We start from the raw sequence: 6324 nt of genomic DNA, 5'->3' as shown, positions 1-6324 counted from the left end.
AATTTCAGCTTTAATAAAATTGATTTAAAAAACTCAATGTTTAAGTTTTTGTTATATTCAAAAAACATGGCTGGAGACTCAAAAACCTAGATGCTATAAATGTAGTGGATGCACAATGTGTAACGTCTACAAATAAGTCAAACATTAATGCATGCCAGACAAAAGAAATGCTAAAAGATTAGTAACTTGCATGACCACACATGTAGTATATCTACTACACTGTCCATGTAATTTATTCAATGTAGGGAAGAATAGTAATGATCTACACATCCAGATGAACAACCACAGGAGTTCCATCCGGGTGGCGAAATGTAATAGATCTTCAGAGCAATCAATTGCAAGACAGTTTCTACAGGCATGCCGCAATGTATCCGATCTTCTGTATATGATAATTGACCACATCCCTCCCTTTAAAAGAGGAGGGGACATGGATAACTTGTTACTACAAAGAGAAGCCAAATAGTCATACATATTAGAGACTATGTCCCAAAAGGGACTTAACACAAAATTAACCCCTTAACCCAATGTGACGTATATATACGCTGTGCGGTACTTTGCTTATCGTACTTCACGACGTATATATATGTCTGAGCTGCAGAAAGCTCCAGCAGTCTCTGCTGTTAAGCAATAGACACAATAAACAAGGGCATATGGGACTAGTAACTGTCACACTGTTGGTTAACAAGCTAAGAGTTTGTGACTGCCTCTCAGGGTAATCTTCTGATCCCAAGTTTAGTGTTGAGTGATACAACAATGTCCTGCCTCCTTGTGATTTAGTTTTCTATAATAATCTGATGTAGATTTCACCAGTAACTTAGGCTTTTTCAAGGCTGTTCTCCATCTACCGCTCTTATTTAAAAGGCCAAATCTTTCCTTATTGGGCACTCTGTTGGTTCCTTAATTATTTTCACTAGATTTGCACCCAGCTATGTATGTATATATATATATATATATATATATATATATACAGTATCTCACAAAAGTGAGTACACCCCTCACATTTTTGTAAATATTTTATTATATCTTTTCATGTGACAACACTGAAGAAATAACACTTTGCTACAATGTAAAGTAGTGAGTGTACAGCCTGTATAACAGTGTAAATTTGCTGTCCCCTCAAAATAACTCAACCCCTAAGTGAAAATGTCCAAATTGGGCCCAATTAGCCATTTTCCCTCCCCGGTGTCATGTGACTCGTTAGTGTTACAAGGTCTCAGGTGTGAAAGGCAGAGCAGGTGTGTTAAATTTGGTGTTATTGCTCTTACACTCTCTCATACTGGTCACTGGAAGTTCAACATGGCACCTCATGGCAAAGAACTCTCTGAGGATCTGAAAAAAAGAATTGTTGCTCTACATAAAGATGGCCTAGGCTATAAAAAGATTGCCAAGCTCCTGAAACTGAGCTACAGCATGGTGGGCAAGACCATGCAGTGGTTTCACAGGACAGGTTCCACTCAGAACAGGCCTCACCATGGTCGACCAGAGATTTTGAGTGCTCATGCTCAGCGTCATATCAGGATGTTGTCTTTGGGAAATAGACGTATGAGTGCTTCCAGCATTGCTGCAGAGGTTGAAGGGGTGGGGGGTCAGCATGTCAGTGCTCAGACCATACGCCACACACTGCATCAAATTAGTCTGCATGGCTGTCGTCCCAGAAGGAAGCCTCTTCTAAAGATGATGCACAAGAAAGCCTGCAAACAGCTGAAGACAAGCAGACTAAGGACATGGATTACTGGAACCATGTCCTGTGGTCCAATGAGACCAAGATAAAATTATTTGGTTCAGATGGTGTCAAGCATGTGTTGCAGCAACCATGTGAGGAGTACAAAGACAAGTCTGTCTTGCCTACAGTCAAACATGGTGGTGGGAGTGTCATGGTCTATGCCTGCATAAGTGCTGCCAGCACTGGGGAGCTACAGTTCATTGAGGGAACCATGAATGCCAACATGTACTGTGATATAATGAAGCAGAGCATGATCCCCACCCTTTGGAGACTGGGCCGCAGGGCAGTATTTCAACATGGTAAAGCTGAGGGTAAAGGTGATGAACTGGCCAAGCATATCTCCAGTCCTAAACCCTATTGAGCATCTGTGGGGCATCCTCAAATGGAAGGTGGGGAGCTCAAGGTCTCTAACATCCACCAGCTCCGTGATTTCATCATGGAGGAGTGGAAGATTACTCCAGTGGCAATCTGTGAAACTCTGGTGAACTCCATGCCCATGAGGGTTAAACCAGTGCTGGATAATAATGGTGACCACACAAAATATTGACACTTTGAGCCCAGTTTGGACATTTCCACTTAGGGATGTACTCACTTTTGTTGTCAACGGTTTAGACATTAATAGCTGTGTGTTGAGTTATTTTGAGGGGACTACAAATTTACACTTTTATACAGGCTGTACACTCACTACTTTACATTGTAGCAAAGTGTCATTTCTTCAGTGTTGTCACATGAAAAGATATAATGAAATATTTACAAAAATGTGGAGGGTGTACTCACTTTTGTGAGATACTGTGTGTATATATATATATATATATATATATATATATAGAAATTATTTCTTTAAAAATGGCAGGTTGCTGTCTTTATGTTCCCAGTTTTAATATAAATTTCTAGGTCTAAGAAATGCAATCACAATTCAATTGTATCTGCCAATCATTTATATTTAAAGTATTCATACATTGTTTTAAATCCTCTTTAGAAACAAACCATCTATATAGCTGTAATAGGACACTAGATTTGCTATTTTATATATATATATATATATATATATATATATATATATATATATATATATATATATATATATATATATATATATATATATATATATATATATATATATATATATATAAATACACACAACCCTCAGTTTCTAAGCTATGTCACTTTGTGCATTTTTTTATTTGAATTGATTCTTCCCCAGTATTCCCAGCTTTTTTCCTCCTTTAAAACATGCCTCTTCGGAGAAGCATTCCATCTATCCTTGTAAAATGTATAACCCATCTAAGGACAACTATCTTACCCTATTTACTATTGAATTGGTTATTAATTATGTTAAAACAATGTTATAAAATATCTAAATGCATTCATCTTGTAATTGTATTGTAATTTAAAACTGTCTTCTCAGTTTTAAAAATGTAATTAAAGAAAGTGAAATTGCCTGAGTATATGTATCTTGTTAGATATCTGAATAGTTATTGGAGTATTTAATAATTGAATAAAGAAGCTTTCAAAAGGTTTGATATGCTTATAAATAAAAAATGAAACATTTACTGTCCTTCCAAATTGTATTTCATTTTTTGGGGGTGAATCACAATTAGTCCCTGACAATATAGCATTGAACAATAACATCTAATGAGTGCTCAAAAATGGCTTAGTATATTCATTGCACAGACTCAGAAGGTATATTAAAAATATTATCAACAGGATATAACTAAGATTTATGGTTCTATTTATGATTCAACTACCAATTCAGCTTCATATTTCTTGCAGTGCAGACACTTACACAATCCTATGCAGTTGGTGGATGCTGCATTATTGGTGGAAAGCAGGTTTGCAGCTTGAGAACCTTGTCCAACCTTCTGAAATGGAGCCCTTAGTATGATAAATAGATATCACCCAAAGTTATTTCCCTTATTTGTAATAGTGCTTTATTATATGTAGCTAAATATATTATTTCCATAGTAGGACTAGTCAGCACCCTGTAAGACTTCTAAAAAATATCATGTCAAGTGAAGCAAGTTTGAATTTTCGATTTCAGATAACTGTAATTTCTAAAATTATAACAGTTACATTTGGGCCTATTCCCAGATCATCGTGACATTTACTTTAATTTTCTGATGATATCAAATTAAAAGTTATGAAGACCCAGTATTAAAAAAAATGACTATGCATGCATTGCGAATTGGACATTTCTTTCTGTAATTTTCTACTATGCATGTGTAATCAACCTCAATCTAATATGACTTAGAAGAGTTATGTCGCTAGACTTACTATGTGACTACTCTACCCTAAAGAAATTAATCTCCCTGCCAAAATTCACAAACCTTGGTCCAGTAATTTTGCATGTAGCTTTGGCTGAATAGTACTCTCTCTTCAAACCTAGAACATGTTTTTTTAAATCTAAATAATTTAACATATTGAATAGTTTTTCCAGGTTGAAAGTGATTGCCAGATGGAGGTAAGCTGCAAAAAGTGGCTACATGCATTTTGCCATTTAGCAGATATAAGCATTTTATCAACAGATTTCAATATAGTATGCTCATTCAACTTGAAACTGTTGCTACACTACCATACAGCATAATGCAGCACTTCTAAACACTTGTTTCCTTTTTAAGAAAAAGAGATGTTTACATAGTGTAGGCAGAAGCATGTAATTATTTCTATATCAAGCTGATAATGTTAACTAAAAAAAAATATTGAGAGCCAGCAGTGAGGAAATATGAAAGTCAGAGAGACCTAGAAATTGCTCATTACCATATAATCTTAAGAAATGCAATTATTTAGATGTATAACTTTAATAGTATTGGAGGCAGTTCCTGTTTAGTTTTATGCATTTGTAATGAAAACAAATTTATGGTAAATTGCTTCCAAGGATGTCATCATACCCAAATTGTATAATATTACATAGGGCCTGTTTATATTGTAGGGAGGAAGCAAACCCCTTTGCATGAATAACATATCTGCAGTGGTTCAAAAGAAAACATAAGTGTTCAGACAGAGCATGCCATTTTTAGAGACTTTCCAATTTACTGCTGTTTTCAAATTTACTCCATTCCTTTGTGTAAATACATACCAAGGTGACTCAAGAGCAGATGTGCATTCTTTGGAGTTTGCTGGTGTTTGGTGGATACACACATATACCTCTTTTTATTGACTCACCTGAACCCCAATTTTTTTCTTTAATCGTTCAGATAGAGCATGCAGTTTCAAGCAACTTTCTAATTTACTCCTACTATCAATATGTATTTGTTCTCTTGCTATCTTTATTTAAAAAGTAGGAATGTAAAGCTTAGTAGCCAGCCCATTTTAGGTTCAGCACCATGGATAGCGCTTGCTTATTGGTGGATACAGTTAACAAACCAATTAGCAAGCATAACCCCGGTTCTCAACCAAAAATGGTCCGGCTCTTAAACTTTACATTCCTGCTTTTTAAATAATGATAGCAAGAGAATGAAGAAAAATTGACAATAGGAGTAAATTAGAAAGTTGCTTAAAATTGCATGTTCTATCTGAATCATTAAAGAAAAAAGTTGGGTTTAGTGTCCCTTTAAGTCGCAGTATTGAATGGCTGCTGTGGAGCTGGCTTTAACTATATGTTTCACCCCATTTCAAATAGCCAAATACACCATTTTGTTCAAGCAACCGTGCACTAATACAATTCTCTAACACAATACAGAATTTAGTTTTTTTTGTACTTTAATAATCCCAGGAATGCTGTACTCCAAAAGTATCTATATAAAACAGAGAAGCATCTGAACATACTACTTTTTTTGTTGTTGTAATTTTCAATTTAAAATCATACTAATACAGCTGTATGCACTTCCTAATAATGCTCATTGGTTGATAGCCATGTTCTACTAATGCTCATTGGCTGAAAGGTACTTACTGCTAATGATCTTTAGTTGATAGCTATTTTCTGCCTAATGTTCATTGGGCAGTAGTAGGCAGTTCCTACAAAATAATGATCATTAGAAGAAAGTGCACAGCTATGTTGCTCTAACTTCATTTTATTCAGGTAATAAAAATGTCAAGATGTTTAAATTCTGCTTTTTATATGGATAATAGAACATTTTTAGTACAACTCCCCTTTAAGCATTAATAGCAGTGCTTCATCATGAGATTTATCAAGCTAAACATTCATTACGTGCACTAGTACCTTAATAAAAATATGTTTAAGCATATTTATAATGAGCAAGGTGACCTAGGGAATATAGATATGGAAACTGATATAAAATGTAATGTACCTGGGTAAACAGAAATTACTTGTCAATTATTTAATACATTCCTGTCAAGCATTAACTATGTGATTTAACAAATTAATTTATTGACATAATAATTCCCATAAAGTCTGTTGATTAGTGGTTTATTGAATACAAAAAAGGGCAGCAATAATTTTTTTTTTTTTTAGTATTTTTTTTATTGAGGTTGTGAAAAATGTTACAAGAGATTCACACATAATCAAAATTAACATTGTTATAAGACATACATTCTTAACATATAGACACAGTGAAAAGGCAGAGCGTTAAGAACTCTAGACATGAATTCTGTAAGTCTCTGAAGAAACACTATGCCTGTAGAGTATATAGCTTAGTCTATTA

The sequence above is a fragment of the Bombina bombina genome, chromosome 2 (genome assembly GCF_027579735.1).
Source record: "Bombina bombina isolate aBomBom1 chromosome 2, aBomBom1.pri, whole genome shotgun sequence".
Taxonomy (NCBI): domain Eukaryota; kingdom Metazoa; phylum Chordata; class Amphibia; order Anura; family Bombinatoridae; genus Bombina; species Bombina bombina.
The sequence above is the reverse complement of the archived record's forward strand: the minus strand, read 5'-3'. Positions refer to the sequence as shown.